The sequence below is a fragment of the Vulpes vulpes genome, chromosome 4, assembly GCF_048418805.1.
Source record: "Vulpes vulpes isolate BD-2025 chromosome 4, VulVul3, whole genome shotgun sequence".
Lineage (NCBI taxonomy): Eukaryota > Metazoa > Chordata > Mammalia > Carnivora > Canidae > Vulpes > Vulpes vulpes.
The window spans coordinates 64,677,925-64,697,846 of NC_132783.1; the positions used below are offsets into that span (position 1 = coordinate 64,677,925).

Consider the following 19,922-nt stretch of genomic DNA (forward strand, 5'->3'; position numbering starts at 1 on the left):
GAAAGGGTTAATAAAGAGCCTCCAGATGCACACTTACTCTCACTGAGAACATGGCTCATGTGGGCTCTCTGAAGGGCCAGATCTCATTGATGATGATGGTGATGATGAATTTTGTTTTATGCAAGGAATTATTCTTCTGGCACAAGCTGCTTAAAATGCTGCCCGGCATTCCACCAGCCCTAGATCTCACGTAGAATAGTCCTGTGGCATCTAGCACAGTGCCACCTGAGGGGGCAAATAAGCTACTCACCCATTGCTGGAGGCTGGCCCAGGGCTTCCTTGGGGCTTTTATTATATTATCTTGGGTGAGGTATGGGAAGACCAGACACAAGTGAAGAGAGAGAGACTGAGAAATTGTACAGGTTTTATTGTACTCATAGTTTGCCCAAGAGAACATGGTGAACCACCCAGGGCCACGCTGGTAAGCGCCAGGGTCAGTCGGGAGGCAGAGGTAGGGGGGACCTGGAGGCAAGAACCTCAGCTGTGGTTTCTGTGGAAAGGATCGGGCAAGGCAAAGCAATCAGGCTCAGGATTGGCTGGTTAGGTTTGGAACTGGCCCCCGTGTGAAATTCACGTTCACTGGGACTGTTAGACTGTACAGTTTAAAGCTGAGGACTCCAGATGTTTATGGGTATATTAGGGTTCTCCAAAGAAACAGAACCAACAGAACATGTGTATGTCTGTGTGTGTGTATGTGTGAGAGAGAGAAAGAGAGAGAAGTTTATTTTATTTTACTTATTTATTTTTAAAGATTTTGTTTGTTTGTTTGTTTTATTTATTTATTTATTTGTTTATTTATTTGTGAGAGACACAGAGAGAGGCAGAGACACAGGCAGAGGGAGAAGCAGGCTCCACGCCGGGAGCCCGACGTGGGACTCGATCCCGGCTCTCCAGGATCACGCCCTGGGCTGAAGGCAGGCGCTAAACCACTGAGCCATCCAGGGATCCCCAAGAAATTTATTTTAAATAATTAGCTCATGTGATCATGGTGATTATGGAGGCTGGCAAGTCCAAAATCTGACAAATAGGTTGGCAGACTGGAAACCCAAGGAGGAGCCAATGCTGCAGTTCAAGTCCAAAGCCTGTCTGCTGGCAGAATTTCCTCTTGCTCAGGGGAGGTCAATCTTTTGTTCAGTTCAGGCCTTCGACTGTTAAGATGCGGCCCACCCACATTCTGGAGGAGAATGTGCTCGACTCAAAGTCCAATGATTTAAATGTAATTTCATCCAGCTATACCTTCATGGAAACATCCAGAATAATGTTTGACCATATACCGTACCGTGGCTCAGCCAAGTTGACACACAGGCTTGACCTTCACATTGGAAGAGTCACAATTTGCTTAGGGGTCGCTAAAAGCTTCATGGGTGGCTGTTAAAGCATGTACTTCATAGGAATCACAAGTTTGGTTAATACACAGCCATTGTCCCCGTGAAGGGATAGCTCTCACATGGCAGGATCCCCACGGAACCTCATCTCTCAATGCCTTCACTCAGGTAACCTCACAACTACCTCAGGAAAACACCTCCTGGCTCACAGAACACATTCGTTCCCCTTATCTCCTTGATCCTCACAACACTAACGAGGCCAGCAGTTCTGTCCTCATCTCAGAAACCAGAGACTGTGAGGGGAGAGGTAAGGCACCTTGACCCACTCGGGCCACACAACTTGCAAGTGGAAAAAGCCAGACTTGATTTCATCTTCTGGTTTCAAATGGCAGGAACTGGCTTTTAATGAGCACTTACGACGTGCTGGGCATCACCTGGGACACTTGCATGCATCAGTGTGCCTAACTTTCTGGATGACTCAGTGGAGACTCTCTGCACCCCTTCTAGAGTTCCATGTGCAGGGAAGCTGAGCACCCCCATCCACATCACATGGCAGGGCAGGGGGGCAGCCTTGAGCCCTGATCTTCACCACCCTCTCTGTCCAGGTCCCCACCCCGACACATGGCCCCTGTACACCCAGACCCCACAGTCCATCTCTGGAGACTATTAATTAGTCCAGCAGTGTAACTGAAGGCCATAAGAAAAAGTTGACAGAAAGTTTTGGAAAAACCCGACAAAGTAGAACACGGTCTCAAGATGAGGCAGGGGCTCCAGAAAGCAAGCATCGCTTCCCAAAGCATCATATCTAGGGTTGGCCCCGGGTGCCCCCAGCACATCAGGAGGGTCCCGGGGCCTCGTTTCCCTCTGAAGCATTCATCTTGTCTCCTCTCTTTGACTCTGTCCCCCCAAACATGCTGGGCCCGTTCCCCCAGGATGGGCCAAACATGGGGAATGCATTCATTCAGTAAACCTTTGCTGAGTGCCAGGCACTGTGCCAGGAGCCAAGAGCTGAGACGTGAAGGTGGATCCTGCTCCCAGGGTACCCACAGCCGGATAGAAGAGGCAGCACCAACCCCTGGCAATGCCACCAGTCCAGCTTCCCTGTCAGGCAGAAAGCACCCAGATCCACAGAGCGAGGCGTCACCCCCTGCCCAACGGATGCTGGCAGTTCTGTGGGGAGGGTCAAGGGAGGTCAGGTTAGGTCAGCCTGGAGTGGACAGAGAGGGCTAGATAGTGGTTCCTGAGCTCAAAGGATTTATAAGCAGGTGAGGAGCAAGATTAAGGTGGGGGAACATTAGAAGTCATCCCAGGAAAAAAGAATTACATGTCAGGCAGCATGTGGCCCGTAAGGAAGCCTGGTGAGAGGAGGAGAAGGCTGGGATGATGGATGCACCGGGAGAAGTCACCCTTCCCGCTGCTGACCAGGCACAACCGTGTCCCTGACCTTCCCACGCGCCTCTGTCCTTTTTCTTAGAGGATGCTCCACGCACAAGCTCACCCGCCCGCATGAGCAGGGAGGCCACTTCCTGCTTCTCTCCTTGTACCTCTTGGCTCACGCTTGCCCCAGCTGAATTCCACAGCCACAGCTGGACCTTGTCTTGTCCTTGGTGCAGTCAGGTGCGCACAGGGTTTCAGACCCTTCCATTTCTGAGGTTTGCCTAAAGCTCCGCATCTCCTCTGCTTCCCGCAGCCTGGGGGAGAGAGGTAGTCTAATACACGCTTGCTCATGGGGATGTCCCAGGCCAGGCTTTGTGGCACCTGCAGCTCGCTCGCTCTGTCTGCTAGAACTGCTAAGTTATTGCAGATGCCTTTGAACGCGCTTGTTTGTACCTGGGAGAGGGCTCCTTGGTGTGCTTGCCAGGGTTGCCTCGGAGCGAAGCAGTTGCCTTTGTGTGTCTGTTACAAACACACGGACGGCGCGCGTGGTCCATCTTCTCCCCTCTGGCCTGAAGCAAGGATGATTGAAATGCGACATTTTAAACCCAAAAGCAAATTACAGCCAGGAATCAGTGTGAAATTACTCTCTTCTGCTCAGAGTGCCTTTTTAAAAGTCAGGCGGCAGCACCCAGGATGAAAGTTGGCCTGTCAGACAAGCCCATTCAAGCTTGCAATTCCTCTGTCATTTGCCCGACAGGCTTGTGATAAAGAGCAAGGATAAAAAAAAAGCTCTGCCAAAAATAGGGCCACTGAGAACCCTACACCAGGGCAGACCCGGGAGCCAACGCCATCCCGGCCCTGCCCTCTCCCATAGGATGGTTGGCCACGGAGCAGACTTGTTCTGACAGAGACACCATGTGACCTCGGATTTCAGCCCCAGAGACCTGGAAAGGAAGTGCCGAGAGACGCTGCATCTGTGAATCCCTGAAGAAAGGGTAGGGAGAACAAAGTTTACATTGAAAACCTTGACTTTCCAAATGGCATGTTGAGACAGCCCCACAGCAGACAGGTTTGCTGCAGGCCTGGTACGCGCCCTGCGCTGCCGCGGGCCCGGAGATTCATCTAGAAAGACAGTAACGAGCCTCCTTCTCCCTGGTGCCCTGCTTACTCCCTTTTGCCCTCTTTCTGGGCCTTCAGTTCCCCGGGGGTGGTACCCTAGGGGCCCAGAAGAGGGAGTGCCCCGTGGGCAGCCGGGAGGGAGGGCAGCCCCCTAGGGGAAGACCAATCCTTTGTCTGGTGAGCCGAGGACAAGGCTGCCACGGCCTGGTGGCAAGCACTCTGGGCTGCAAGGGACATGCAGATCCTGTCCCAGTCTGCTGCCAGCTGTCAGGGGGAGGCTGGCAGACTGACTTCCAAGGCTCTTTGCCTACTCCCCAGGCTGAGGCAGAGGACTCTGCACACCCCACCTGCTGTGAGGGTTATTTGCCCTCAAAGGTTAAGAGGTCATGCCTGCATACAGAATCAGATGTTGCTCATTTGCCTTGCCACCTGGGGTTGTCTCTTCCCCTGAGCTTCCCTCACCTCCCTGAGGTTGGCATCATTAGCTCTGGCTCACAGGGAAGACCATGAAGTCTCAGAAACATTAGCTAATGTGCCTCAGCTCACACAGCTAGGACGTAGTCCATCCAGGAAGTCAGATCTAGATCTTCGGGATCTAAGTCCAGGGACTTCCATAGTTCTCTCAGCCTGCTTCAGAGGCAGCTACTCCCATGCAAACAGGGTGTGTCACCAGGTCCCTTCTTACCTCTAGTGCTTAGCTTCTCAAGGTGGAGCTCTCTGTCCCCATCCTTCACATCTTTGTGCCCCACCACTCATTTGTCATGAGGGACAATTGCATAAGGAACCAGATGTTAAAGTGGCTGCAGACACCTGGCAGCCATAAAACCCGATTTGGGTTTTGTTTATAAAGGCCCCAAACTAAACTGCTGAAGGAGCAGCGAGGACTCCGACGTGGCAACCATGTCACGGTCAAGTCCTTGCAGGGCCACAGCCTCAGAGCCATCTAACTGCTCTATAGGCCCCACCACCGTTACTAGTCAGTGGCACTGCTGCTGTGGTCATCGCGACCACCAGCTTCTACGCATGTACTCTGCTTCCGATCACTGACGAGGCAGACGGTTCACGCAGGCCAGGCTGTCCCCACTCCTGCCGGCTGTCTTGTGTGTCACTCACAGCCTCCTGCAGGCAGAGCCTTCCCTGGGGAGGTTTCCCACGGGACCCTTTCCTTTGCATCCTTAAACAGCTGTCACACTGTCCCAGTTGCTTTTCAAAAAGGAGGTTCCCCAGGGCTTCATGGAGGCGGACTCAAACTTGACCCCACCATGTTGATGTATTCACCTCCACCTCCCCTCGGGGAAGGGGTGCCAAGCCCCGGGTGCCTGGGCTGGATGCTGGCAGCCTCCCCGCCTTGGCAGCTCATCCATCACCTGTTGTCTCCTACCCAGAACATAAGTTTGGACACGCAGGGATTGCAGTGGTTCCTGCAAAGGCAACCTGCTGTAGCAGAACCCGGGCCTTCTGGGCAGACCGGCTTCACGCCCCACGGGGCAGTCTGTCATCGGAGCAGTTAGAGCGGGGCACGGAGGTAAGGCAGTGCAGTGCGTAGGGTCGCTGAGGGAGGCCATCACTCAACACCCGATTCTGAATTTGGCATCTGCCGAGAGCTTCTCGGCCACCTCCGTTAGCTATTGCTCCTAACCATCCTCGGAATGGGGGTGGGAGCTCTTGTCCTCCTCTCAAGAATAAGGAAACGGGGAGAGAAGTATCTCCAGGGATACATCCACAGAGTGCGAAGGGGTCGGCACCCTTGGCAGTGAAGTGTGACCTTGGTCACCATCGCCTTTCAGCCCCGGCCACGCGCGCATCCTGTGAGTACCCTGGGGAGGGCGACTGTGGAGTGTGGCTTTCATCCAGGAATCGTCTAAGACATTAACTCGCGAGGGGCCCTCGTGGAGGTCTGGGTCGCTGTCACGTGGTGCGGAAGGGGCAAGCCCAGAGGGGTAAGTGATCTGCAGTGAATCACAGAGTGACAAGCACCTGCTCAGCCCAGAAGAGAAGGCTGACTCCCCGGCCACGCCCCAGGCCGGCTCTGAAGCAAGATGTATTTTTAAACACAAGCCTTGTAGAGAAAATGTTCCCTAGCATGTCCCCATAGCCTACTAATGGGGCAACTGTTGGCAACCAGGACTATCAGCCCGTGCTGAGGGCTGTGCTCTCAATTTTTAGTTCTATTCTTGTCCCCTGGCATATGATAGGGGCTGCTGTCCCAGGAGGCTGCAGGCTGCTGATGAAAAAGAAGGTTTCAGTAGGTTCTCGCCTGCTCTCAATTTCAAGACTCTCTGATTTCGTTCAGACGTGGGGCCTGTGGGCCTGTGCTCATTTACGGAGTTGGAAACTTTTATTTTTTTTCTTCTTCTTCTTCGCACTGACGCCATGGAAACTGCCCGATGCTTCCCAGAAGGCCGGGGTCCCCCTGCTTCGCCCCAGGGCTGAGAAGGTTGTTCCCCTGGGGTTGTCGGGGGCGGGGAGGCAGCGGTTGTGCTCCCTCCTGCCTGGGCCTGGTTTCCCAGCTTCCCAGGGGCTCACAGGTGCCTCGTACCCACCCCTCCTTTGCAAATGAAAAGAGCCATTTCGGGGTCAGTTTTGCTGCAGCTTCTTGCTCTGATCAGGGTCTATTTCTCAGCCAGAGCAAAGAAAGACACCTTAGAAGTCCTAATTAAACGGTTCTTGTTAATCCATTCAGGGTATCCTGCTGCATTGTGCTGGTGTGTCCCTGTGGGTTAGTCGGGTTGCTGTGGTCCGTGTCATTGTTTGAAAGGAGGCTTTGCTGACCAGGGCTGGAGGCGACGCCCTTTGTCTGCCTCTCGGCTCTGTGGTCCTGGCCCTCGCCAAGGGAACCGTTCTTGCACTGCTGTGTTTATTTGAGTTATGTAATATAAACAGCTCCAAGGAGATGGGCTCCTCCACTTTTGTGTTTAGACTCAGGCTTCACTTGCCCTCTGCAGAGCTCGTCACTTGGGTGGTTTCCTCTAGCCTGCTCTGTTTTGTTGCTGGAGAACAAAACAGCCTGCCCTTGACCCTTCTCCAAGACAAGCTCTTTCCTCTCATGACCCAGCAAAGGAGAACTAGACGCTGCTCATGCGTGTCCTCAAAGGCTCGGCTCGGGCCAAGGGGACAGGGGGCTGTCCAAACCCAGCAGAGACAAATCAGTCGTGGGTACTGACTTTCTCTGTGGCTTCTTCACTGACATGGGGTTGGTTCCTCCACACCAGGAGTATCCCTAAAGCATTGAAGACATAATTCCACTTAGCCTATGGATTCACACCCGACTTTTCAGGAACACAACTGATGGGTGAAACCCATGTGAGTACAGCTAGGAGGGAAGTTCAAAAGGCATTATTATAGACGTCAGCTCCACATTGTTTTGCTAACCTCATCCACTTCAATCAAATATTTTCAAAGCATTTCATTGCTAATTAGGCCACATTCATGGTTTATCCCCCTATGACTCCACACAACAGGAAAACACTGTGCATCTTCTCACTGAGTTTGCCTTGGCACGATGGCGTTCAAGGCACAGTTGGATTATAATGCATTTTTAGTAACAGGTTTCTTGAAACAACTCTCCAAAGGCTGAGTCACTTATTTCTTTATTTATACAGTTGTCTTAATGCAGATCACAAATATTTTCGGAATAGTTATTGACTCTCACATTTCTTATGGTGAGATTCCATCTCTTTCTCTTTAAACACCCCCAACACTCAGATTTGCCATCTCCTGAGGTCACCCACCTCAGGGCAAGAAGGATGTTTGTTCTTGTCATCTCTTCACACCTGTAGGACTAGAAAAAAAAAAAAAAAACGTGTGCCCCCAGGGTATCAGGGTCTGGAGGAGGGAGAGAGACAGTGGGAGTGACCCTGAATAAAGCCAGAGGGGACTGTGCCAGCCCTATGTCTCCTCCCACTGGATCCCCAGAAAACTAGGAGAGAAAGGAAGACAGGGAGGAGAGAAGGGAGGAAAGAAGGTGGGAGGGAGGGAGGGAGGGAGGGAGGGAGGGAGGGAGGGAGGGAGGGAGGGAGAAGAATTTATAGCAATGAGAGGGAGGGAAAATAGAATTGGAGCTTTTCTGTGTTAAGAAATACTTTAAAGTCTACCAGCTGAAGCCCAGCCAGGGCCCCTGACAAAGCCACACAGTATCCCTGTGTGCCTTTAAGGCTTCCAGAACCTCCCTGCATTTTTGCAGCAGCAGCAGCAGCAGCAGCAGCAGCAGCTACAGTGGCTTCCAGCCCTTGTATCTCTCTAACTTGCAAAGGCCCAGCTCTTACTCTTCTGTCTCCCTCTGTTTCTCTCCTAAAAGGTCAAATCCCAGCACACCTCAACTTTTCAGCACTTTCCGGGGCGGTGAGAGCCCCTCCCTGGGGGGCTGGAGAGAGGGTTGTGAGGGTGGGGGAGTGGGGGGTTTGCTGGAGGAAATCTGCTGGGGCCTTGACTTTCTCACACATGTTTCAGATGTGAAGGGTGTGATTGTAAACAGCGTCCTCATCGCTGCCAGAGCTGGCCTCCCCACCCGAGTCCTGTTCCCAACACCCTAGGGGTTCCAGTAATAGGGCGTAAAGCAAACAAAGAAAAACAGTAATCTGGTGTTCCAATTGCATTTTTTGTTTTTAGAAAATGTTAATGATAGGTTATTTGATTACCCTAGGTTTGGCTCTGCTTGCTCTTTATTAAGCACATCTGGTATTTAGTGACAATATAAGTAGCAGGAGTTTTTTTGGCACTTGAAAATAAGCTCATCCAATGTTGCCATGCAGTTTGGAAACTCGTCAGAGAGGCCAGCCAAACTTGCGGAGATACAAGACTTTTTCTGTAGGCTGGGCAGCTGGCCAGGACAGCTAAAAAATGTGAATTGGCTAAGAATTGCTGCCACGCAAACACTTCTGGAAATTTCTATGCTTGGGCCTGCCAAATCCATTATGCACAACATGAATTACAAGAGTTTCTATCTCTCCCAGCAGTTGCGTTTTGAGTGTAATTCTCTTGCGCGCTTTATGAAACATACACACACAACCAAAATGAGAAAAACACCACAAAAATCCACTACCATTTTTTTCGTCTCTTTCCATTTGGGTTGCCAAGCGCACAACTTTTCCTGAATTAGGAGAAATAGCCTCAAACTTTGGTTTCAATTACATTAAATCTAACACGTGGGAGGGAACTGGGCTTCCTGGAAATTCTAGAAAGGAAGGATGTCTCACATCATGGAGACAGCCTAATATCTAAGTAGGAAGAACAATAAAACGCAACGAAAGATCTTGGAAGGGGAAGAACATAGACACCCTCCATTCTCCAAGGCCAATCACTGGGGTTTGGGTCTTGCTGACAGATTTTTAGTCAGAGGGGGAAGCCAACCCATCCACAGAAGGTTCTATTCCTGTACCCACGATTGTAACCCTGCATGAGGGTCCATCTGGCACCTACAAGCACACGAGCAGTTTTTGAAGTGGAGGATGGGCCGGGAGGACACGCCACAGCTGGACAAAGGGAAAGCAAGCAGGAGAGAACAATTGACCTTTCTAGGCAGATCCCGGTTCTGCCCAGGCTTCCCTCCTTTCCCAGGGCTCAGAAATGTTTGCATCATTTTCTGATTCCAAATTGAGACTTGCCTCTTTCTTGTGATTCAGATGTGCTAGATTACTCAGACTCTGCCCAGGATCATAAATGGGCCTGGAGCTCTACTTCTATTCTGGAATGACATTCTTCACAGCACACATTTAATAGCTAATATGAGATAACCACACTCGCTAGCTAATAGCTAGATAATCACACTAGCACGTTGTGAGACAGAATGTCATACCTCTAAATCCTTCCAGTTCTGACCAGATGTAATAATGCTTTCTTGACATACAGCCTTTCTCACGAGAACTTTGAGAATCATGTCAATACCAGGGAGTCAAAACTGTAAGGTGTTCTAAGAGCCAATGGTCCCAGCTGTGCCATCATCAAGCTGCTACACAGGTCTGTGCCTCAGTTTCCCTCTCTGTGTTTGCTGGTCACCATTTTCCCAGGATATGGAAAAGGCTGTGAGATTGAGCATCAGGTCTGGCCAGGACCCTTGTAACTCTGTGACCTCCTTCCGGGAGGCAGATGTCAGCATACTGTCTTCACTTGGGAAATGGGGACAGTGACAACTTCCTCATGGCACGATTGTGAAGAACCAAGTATAATAATAACCAGGCAACTGCTTTGCAAACCGCAAGGCACTCTGCACATGTGGGTTGTTATCAGTACCTTGGAATTCCTGGTCATAGAACTTTGATCACTTAAATTCCTGTGAATGGGACGTAGAGTGTGTGAGTCAAAGCAGTCCACGCACATGCATAATATAATCCGGAATTTATTGGGGCCAGCAATGAGGAGAGGCTGTTGCTTTCTGCAGCTGATATAGGACAACCTCTCTCAGTATAACTCTTAATTAAAGTATGTCCCTTGCTTACCCTCTCATTCCCCCTCTTCCTCTCTCTTTTCCTTCTTTCACGAATCTATTGGCAGCAATCACTGTGAATGTGCCATTTGACTATGTCGACCTAAGATTGGAGGTGAGGTTGCCTGAGCTAATTAAATTTCCTTTCCCAGAGTGAACTGTATCCCAGAACTATAGTTCACACTAAGCAGTTAAACAGGTTTGGGCATTTGGAAAAAAAAAAAAAAAAGAAGAAGAAGAAGAAAAAGAAGAAAAAAACACACTGGGGCCCCGAGAAAGCACTCTTGGCCTCATTTCCATTTGGCTCACATTGTCCTGTTCTTGGCTTAAATTTGGATCCCAGGACACATTTTCTCAGTTTCCTTTTCTCATGTTCCTGGATCTTTGTTGTAGAATTGTAGGAAACACAGAGTCAGGGGAGTCAGCCAAAAAGGATTTCTCCCTTTCCCGGGAAGGTCTCGGATCCTGTCTCAGACACCACAGGGTGGGCAGCCTCCCCTCTGCTATATTGTTTTCTTCATGATGGCCCAAACTGGGGGAGTTTGAATTCACATTGGTCAAGGGTTTTTTTTTTTTTTTCCTTTCTCACTTTTGAGGAGTTGCCCTCTGACTCCCTGGTAAGGACAGCACCAGTAAGCCAGCCTGGTTCCGCTTTAACCTTGGGGCTCCAGGGCTTCTGAGGTCAGACCTAGAGCCTGTGAACTAGGGTGAGTCCAGCCCCGCGGAAGCGTGAACAAAAGGGAGCACAGAAGGCCACTGTTGGGACATGCAGAGGGAGAGAATGGGGCCTGGGGGCGGGGTGGCAAGGGCGCAGGAGGGCATGACTGGAAAGAAGGCCCGGCTGCCACCACTGCCATCCCGGGCAAGGACGGTGACAACAGGCCAGCAGCTCACACACAGCACAAGGGCTGGCTCTGCCTGTCCGGCACCCCAGAGTCTGTGTACTTTCTCTGTTGAATCCAGTTGGCACTGATGTTGGTGGGGTCACAGGGTGAACGTAGAATTTTCTGGAATAAGAGGCAGATGGTGAAGCATTCCCAAGACTTTGTAATATCCAACCAGCCACTCCTGCCGTTTACCTTTCAGGTTTGCCGCTGTGAATAATAGCCATAAATATTTATTGAACCATGACTCCCTCTCCCAGCTTGTCACTGTGAATTGCTTTATTCTCACAGCAGCTCAACACCGTTTCTCTATGACCTAGGCCCTAAAATTACCCCTATTGTTCAATGGGGAGACTCAAAGCTTGGGTGGGTTAAGTGACCTGACCAAGTCTATACGGCTCGTGGGACATGCTGGGCCTCTCTCTGGTGTCCTATTAGTTAACACACAGCCATCACCCAAGGCTTTGGACCACTGACCACTCACCCCTACTCTGTGTCAGTAATACTGTTTTTGCATTTTTGTCAAAATGGGCTTTCCATAGCAGGAGGTTGAAGCACACACTCCCCATCCCTCCCCGCCCCCCGGCCCTGAATTCCAGGGGTGCTTTATGATTCCACCAGCTTTGGCTTCTAGGTGGTTGCACCTTCCCAGGCAGGCTTACCACCACAGCCCTCACTGCCTTCTGCTTGCTAGCCCTGGTGACAGCAAGAAAATCCCATGCTCTGACCAATAACTAATATGCGAGAGGCTCACTAAGTTTTCAGGTCAAATACACTGTCAAGTGCTCACAGACAAACCATTTCATCCAACATTTTTGAAGTGAAGATGATTTTCCGCTCTTGTATATTCAGTGTTTGCTGAGCACCTGCTGTGCTTAGTATCATCCTACTTGTACTGTTTGAGGCACTGCCTCAAAGAGGTCGCATGCACAGGATGGACATGCTCTTGAAACTCCAGCATTCCAGAGAAAACTCTTCCTGTGATTTTCACACAGAACCCACTCTTCCTCTCCACATGACCCCTCTGGGTGTGAGAGAAATTAAAAAGTTCTTCGTGGAACAGTTATCTGATGCTTTTTTTTTTTTTTCAAGTTTTTATTTATTTATTCATGAGAGACACAGAGAGAGAGAGAGGCAGAGAGATAGGCAGAAGGAGAAGCGGGCTCCATGCAGGGAGCCTGATGTGGGACTTGATCCCGGGTCTCCAGGATCACAACCTGAACCAAAGGCAAATGCTTAACCACTGAGCCACCCAGGTGCCCCATTATCTGATGCTTCTTAATGGGATTGCTGATGTTACCAACAGGACCTCCCTATGAGCCACTGGTTGAGAAAGTCTGTGTATGACACAAGAAGAGAATGAGGGAGAAAATACAGCTGTCACTATTGTTTCTAAATGACAAGACTGGTTTTAGCACCATGGGTATAGATAGTTATTAGTGTTACATATCACCTTTATGTTTAATGTATGTAATAGTCCAAGAAGCTAAAAAAAAAAAAAATACTTTGGAGGGGGTGGTAAATCTAAGATTTTACAGATACCTGCTAAATTGGGTTGAGTCCTAGCTCCTTCTTAGCTCATAAGTGTCTTAGTTTTTTACCACCATGTAACAAATTACCATAAACTCAGCAGCTTCAAATGACACATACTTTTTATCTCACAGCTTCCACTGGGTACCTGGGTCCTCTGCACAGGGTGTCACAAGACTGCAGTCAGTGTGTCAGCTGGAGCTCAGGTCTCCTCTGGGCTCAGGGTCCTTCCTCCGCAGGCCCACAGGCAGAATTCGTTTCCTCAAAGCCATACAGCTCCTAACTGTCTGCTTCTTTGAGGCCAGAAGGGAGACAGGGAATCTGCTGCTTTGTCTCTGACCTCTAGATTTTCTTTTGAAGGCCTCATCTGATTAGGTCAGACCCACCCAAGATAATCTCTCTTTCGATTAACTTAAAGACAACCGATTAGAGATCTTAATTACATCTGCAAAATCCCTTCACCTTTGCCACTAAGGTAATGAAGCATCAGAATGATATCCTATCACCTTTGCTGTGCTCTATCGGCTAGAAGCAAATTAAAGCCCTGCTCACACTCAAGGGGGAGAAGGTGATACAAAGGTGACAGACATTGGGGTCATCTTAGAATCTCTGGGTAGGAAGGTCATCTGCATACTTTTTGATCTATTTCTATTTAGCAAAGCTATAGGCACACGATGGAAAAGCAATGGATGGATACTGAGAATTTAATGTTTGGAGATAAATTAAGGCTTTTGAAGACACAAAGTTTCTTCCAGCGCACACCCTGAAAAAGGTTATGCTTTACCCCAGTAGGTCTTCAGGGGTTGGGGTGAAGGAAGTGTGGGTAGGTGACAATTCAGAAAGTACATGAGCTAAAAGAAACACAAGCTGGGAAATCTAGGGCCCGGCCCAATTGCTCCTCTGAAAGCTCTGTGAGCTTCCCCCATTTGGGGAGCAGGGGAAACAGTACCTGCTTTCCCTTGGCAGGGCTGCTGACCAGGCAAAAAGAGACCAATAAACTGCAGGGACAAAGGTCTTATTGTCCTGTCCGGACTGCCGAGGAGCTGGCTGGCAGTTAACAATATGCTGCTATCTCAAAAGGTGGGCGTGTGATCACATCGCCAGGAGGTGGTTTTGTTTTTTTCAATGATAACCAGTGAGGCATTCTTGAGAGGCAGCCAAGTCTCTCCCATAAACTGGGGAATGCATTTTCTGAGCCCACGTTGGGGAGAAAGAGCCCCTTCCACGCTTCCTCCAGAGTCCCACCCCAAAGCTGAGTTCTAGGGCCCCGAACGCCCGGTGCAGCCGTGCAGCCTCTCCAGCCGGCCTCCGCAGAACCCCACGAGGCACACAAAGGAATCCAGATCGTGGGGGTCCGGGGCCTTTCTCGGTCACGTGAGGATCGCTCCTCAGTTAGCCGGGGCATTGCAGCGGCGCGGGGCAAGCCCAGGTGCGGCCCGCTGGGACCCACCTGCACGGTGCGGGCGCGGCCTGCGGAGCCAGCCTCCCCGCGAGGCCGCCGGCCGCGGATCTTGTGCGAACATCAGATTAATGTAGGAAATAAATGTGTAATAAATAATAATAGTGTCGTAAGAGTGGTTGTCACTGCAGTGGTTCTCTCTGTTGAAAATATGGGCTCCAGAGTGTGGATTTCTTAGGCTAATTTTGCCCTTATTTAAAAGAAACTGACAGATGTGCTTTATAATAGGGAAGACAATTTAAAAAGGGCAGAATGGAAGAACACAGCTTCATTTAATCCTTGTTTAACCATTGCCTTGTTCTTTTGGCTTCGAAAGGTCAAGTAAGTTTTTGTTTTCTGGAAGAACCGGTATGTATGTATGTATGTATTTTTAAAGATTTTATTTATTTATTAATGAGAGACACAGAGAGAGAGGCAGAGACATGGGGTGCCTGATCCTGATGCAGGACTCGATCCCAGGACCCCAGGATCACGACCTGAGCCAAGGTCACATACTCAACCACTGAGCCATTCAGGCCCCCTGGAAAAAACAGTATTTAGATGCGACCCTCCACATCTCCCACCCTGTCCTGGTTTCCCCACATCACCACGCCTGGGTCCTAAATTCTCCAAGAAGCTACGTGACTTCAAGCTCAAACCAGGGCTGCAGTTGTTTACGTGGAAGAAAAACAAGCATCTTTAGTGATCTGGAAGCCAGCTCAATTTATGATTTGCACACTTTGGAGCTTTCAGTGGAAACACCCCAACAGCGCTGTCTCAATGCGTTTTTCCTGACTCATCAGAAGCAACAGGCCCGTGAATGAAGGAAGCTGGATTGTGACTTCTCTTGTATTCCTGCACCCACTTAAACATGCATTCTAGAACATGAGGCAATTTGAGTAAACCATCTTGCTTTTGAGTCACACACCGAAGATATTTTTGTATCTGAGATGCTTAAAGCATGCCTTACATGGGACACAAAGACACAGCCAAATGAGGGCAAAGTGAGGAATGGGAAACGAAATGTCTTGTAATAACTGCCTGGTCTGGACTATGGACTTGGTTGGAATTTCCAAACGAGGGGATCTTGTTGTTTTTGAAAGCCATGTTGACAAACTGATACTGTATTTTTAGCATGCTGCAAATGGAAAGCATGCAAGATATGTGAACAATATATTTCCAAATATGACACATATTTATAAAACACAGTAAACGCATGACAGATTGAGTAGGATATGTGGAAAAATAACAGCTGTGCTACACCCTATTTCTTAGCAAATTCATACACAACAAATGACATTCACATCCCATGTTTTGCAAAATCTAGTTTTTACGCATTTTGGAAAAGGATGTAGGGAATGAAAGCAAAAGTTTGCAAAAGAAAAAAAAAAACGGAAGATGGCTGTAAATTTAAGCGACATGTCATGTAATTATCATGTAGAAAACTAGTTCCAGGTAGGTCACCCCATTTCTCCCAGCATGCTGCCTTTTGATGGAAATGATATTAAGTGAAGCATTAGAAGTGATTTCCATTTTAAGATGGGCTAGAAGGTCACATATAAGGGAAAACATATAGAACATTTCAGTATCTAAAAAAACCAACATGTCTGCCAAGGATGTGAAGATTCACTTAGATGGAGTAGAAGTGATGCCATTCATAGTTTGTGGCATCAAAGACAAGACTGGGCTCTGAACTGAGAAAAATCTGACCAGAGACTCTTGGATTTGAATAAAAGGCCACAGAGATCTATGCTATGTTCTAAAGCAGGGACTTGTCATGAGAAGCAGTGTTTTTGAGGAGAGTATGTTGGCACCTCTGAGTACAGTGCCGGCAAAGCAGTCTCTAACGACCGTGGTATGAATTCCGCATATTTGTAATATAGACATTTACGATTTACAAGTGAGTTTTCTCATTTTCAAACCCATAATTTTATTCAAGCTATGGAACAGCCCTGTGAGGCCTGCAAGAAAGGTTTCATCATTCACACTGTCCTTACAATGAAACCAAGAGTTTGTGACTTCAGGGTCACCCTTAGAAAGAAGAGGCGCCAAGCCAAACAACAGGGATATTTGTTCATTTAGGATGCTACCTGGGAGAGAGGGAGTTATAGGCCTTTTTTTCTTTCCTTTTCTTTTTACTTCTGCTTTTTGCCAAGTTTTCTGCGATTAGAAAATCTTATTTTATAGTTAAAATATTTTCTAATATATAAATTAGTAACAATATAGTTATAAAATAAAATAATTTTATGACTATAAAATGACAGTAGATATTATTGCTGTCAGCAAAGGACAAAAATCTCTGTTCTCCTTCCTTGTAGACCACTCCCTTATCTCCATCCTCTACTTGAAGCTGGAGCGGACTTCCCTGTGCCTTTCATTGTTGGCCTCTGCCCCCAGGCCGGAGGAAACGCAAACTCAGAGAATGCCAGGCTCTACTCTGTAGGCTGAACTGGTGTAAGTGAATGTAGAACAGACCAGATTGTGAGTCTAGAAAACTAAACTTGCATCCTATTTTCTACAATGCTGGGAAGTTCCTTCATATCTGTGTGCCCTAATTTCCTGTTCTGTATCCTTTTTGCCAGATATGGAGTGTTTCAAGATTCCGAAGCAAACAGTGCCTTATCAAAGAAAGGTGATGCTAAGATTACATTCTTATGGGAGACTTTGCTAAAACGTTAAAATACTGCCGTTGAATTTTCTGGTTGGCCTTGGCCCTATTGGAAGGAGACTTTGGGTAGCAGAGTATGGGGAGGGAAGGGCCGGTGGGCATGGGAGACTGTGGAGAGGGAGATGTATCAGTTGAATTGAGATGGAAGTCATCGGAGGGTATCCTGAGCTCTTCTGGTCCTTCCCTTGTGGGCATGGCTCTAATGGGACCTTCTTCACTACTGGACTCGCCACAGAAACTCATACAAGGAGGCCATCTGATCTAGCATCATAGATAAGAACAGACCAGACTGCTTCCTTGATGTTGGGCAAAGCAACTTAGCCTCTCAATTTCCCCCTTTCTCTACCTGTAAATAAATGATCTCACTGGAAGGTGAAGAATAATTGAGATCAAATTCCTGGAGGACTTGATCTTATGGTTCAGTTTTAACCCTTGGGGGAGGAGGGCCTTTGGAACCTTCTGAGCATCCAATGAGAGCTAGGAGCCTTCCTCCCAGAACAATACCTCCATAACCATCAACTTACACATAAACTCATGTGGTTCATAGACTCCCTGAAGCCTAAACTTCCTTTAAGTTAGAAAAAAAAAAAAAAACAACAACACCTACTTTAGAAGAGAAGTGTTATAAACATGTAAAGATAAATCATGTGGCATTTTCATCATGTCACTGCCATCCCACGGACTTCATTCGTGCATCTCACGTGCTACATTATCACTACTATCCTCATTTCATTGTTATTAAAAATACTCTATCATCTCTATTGGTGTTTGTCCTTCCCGCAGGCCCTCACCACCTGGTTTTTTATGATTATTATTTATACTCTAAGGGCCTTGGAACCAGGGATGCTTTGCTTCTGGTCCTGTGTGTAAGATAACATAGATCTCTTCCATCTAGATATAATCTAGTAAATAAATAAGAATATGTATAACTAAAGTGAGTTGTTAAAATGAGCTGTTCTTTATCACCCTTGGACAGTTAAAATTACAGTGACTGAGAGAAAATGAAAAGTAGCCTCTCAACATATTATAGAGGACACTTGACACACGCATTCAAACCAAGACTGATTAAAATTTGCATACTTATTGTACTTATTATTTGTTCTAAAATAATAAAAAAACAGTGGTCTTGAAGAAAGAATTAAAAAAAAAAACAATATTTTATTCATTGGTTCCAAAGGAACCAGCCCATTTATTCAATGATGAAACAAAGCATTATTTTCACATTGCCATCTAATGTCTTCTGTTTTCTCCTGTCATTATTTAGCTCAGCTGGAAATTAGGCATATTCCTTAGTTACGCTTAAAAAAGAAACTGGTATTATGAAAGAGCAATATTTTTGTGGACAACTGGACTTTCTTCAGAAAAAGACATTTGTGTGCGTCAAGGTGCCTCTCAGGTTTAGACTGGACCCTCCTGCTTTTTCTTTTCCCATTTTTGGCCCCATGAATAGGTTTTTAACATGCCAGGACCCACAGTTCTCTCTCTCCCTCTCTCTCTCTGTATATGTGTGTGTATATTTTTTTTCTTTTTACTATCTTCTATAAAAGGAACCTGCTATTGATTGCAGCTGACTGAGTCGTTTGAGTTAATATCTAAGCAACGCTAACCCAGATAGAGATTAGCATTACATCAGCTGTCAGGCGAGGAAGCCTGGCAGCATGCCAGCCTGTAAAAACGGAACGCGTTTGCGTCACTGTTCCCTTGGTAATGCTTCTTGGAGCCTTGTCAGCTGTCCCCTGAGGTTGTTTCCTTAATATGTCAACAGACATTCCTGAATCTTTAATGCTGGATGGCTCTTTTCCTCTTCCAAAAACACTTAGGTGACCAAGAAGCTGGTGCATCCTGTTGCTATGATCTTTTGAAATGTATTTCTTTCATGAAATAGGTGTTTGTTCTATTCAAAAACATTCGTTCGAAGGGATTTAAGAAGGTTTAGGTTTCTGCTTCTCCATGTTACAGGACCTATTTTTGAAGAAACAGGGCAGCCAGCTTAGTGCTGAGAGCTGCTTCTCTGCTTTTATCTTCCTTAGGAAAACCCCTTATTCCCTCACCAGCTTATCCAAACCCTCCAATTATCCTGTTACCGTGTGACATTTCATAGAACAAAACATCTGGTTGGAAGACCCGGCTGGAGTTTGCCCCCATTTATGATTTGCTCCCTGACCTTTCTCGAAGAACATCCGCGAGGCAGAAAAAGGTGTGGGCAGTGACCTTGAGCCTTGTCCCCTGCTTACCGAGAACCGCAAATAAGAAAGACTTGCCCACCACTGCTGACGTGCGATCTAGTCCCTCGGTTCCCCGTGTCCTTTCTTGCCCTCCTGGCAACTCAATCTCCACTTCCATCTTGGAAAATGTTACGCTGCAAAATACCATACCCGAGTGGTTAAAGCGTCGAGCTCACACACCTTCTTTCTCTCTCTCTCTGCAAGTAAATATAGCTCATTGACACTGGATTATTTCCCTCTGCTCAAGTAACCCCCCAGATCCTTACGCAGCTGCTATAAGGGTTAATTACAGTCAATAGTTTGAGCAACTTCAATTTGGAAAGAAATCATTTGGTTTTTGGAAGGTTAGTGCGGGGGTGCTATTAAATTACTTCATCATTAGTGACCATGATGGTTGGGGGAAAAATTGGGGGGAAAGCTACTTGCCCCTTGTGAGTCTCAGATTCCACTGTCAGAGGGATGCCTCTCACCACCAGCCCCCCAGTGGGTGCTCATCTTGTCCTTTTGGAAACAGGCGAAGAGAGTTCTGTGGCCATGGAGTCTGCCTCTGGGCTGGGTCTCCTGAGAAGGCTGCTTCCTCATTCTGCCAGCTGATGTAGCAATCCGGTTTCTATTCTGCAAGCCTTGTGCCCCCAGCGCCCGGCCTCCAGGGAGCCCCTTGATCCTCTCCCACTCAAGAAGGTCCCCAAGGTTCCCCAGAGGAGAATGGAAACAGAACTGCCCAGAAGGGGGGAGATTTAGGATCACTGGATTTCAGCATCAAAAGGGGTTTTTAGAGATGTAGTGAAGCTCATGTTCGACATTCATTTTAAGAATGAAAAATCCGAGTGTGCCGCTGTGGCCTGGTTGGTGTTGGATCTGGGAGGAGGACCTGCCTCTCTGCACTGGCCTCTGCCTTTCTTAGTGCGGCAGCTCTTGTCCAGAGGCTGGGCTGG

The 19,922-nt window shown here is 47.9% G+C and overlaps 1 long non-coding RNA gene across 4 annotated transcripts; it reads left to right on the forward strand.

Annotated features, from left to right (window-relative positions):
- The first annotated feature begins 719 nt into the window (after positions 1–719).
- On the forward strand, positions 720–18,311 carry LOC140598608 (uncharacterized). 4 transcript variants are annotated; one of them, XR_012001072.1, is made up of 4 exons: positions 5,248–5,346; positions 5,609–5,761; positions 16,413–16,548; positions 16,677–18,311. It is a non-coding gene; the product is annotated as an uncharacterized lncRNA (long non-coding RNA). The 4 variants fall into 4 exon arrangements; XR_012001070.1 differs by having other exon boundaries at positions 720–5,761; XR_012001071.1 differs by having other exon boundaries at positions 5,244–5,629.
- Positions 18,312–19,922: the final 1,611 nt, after the last annotated feature.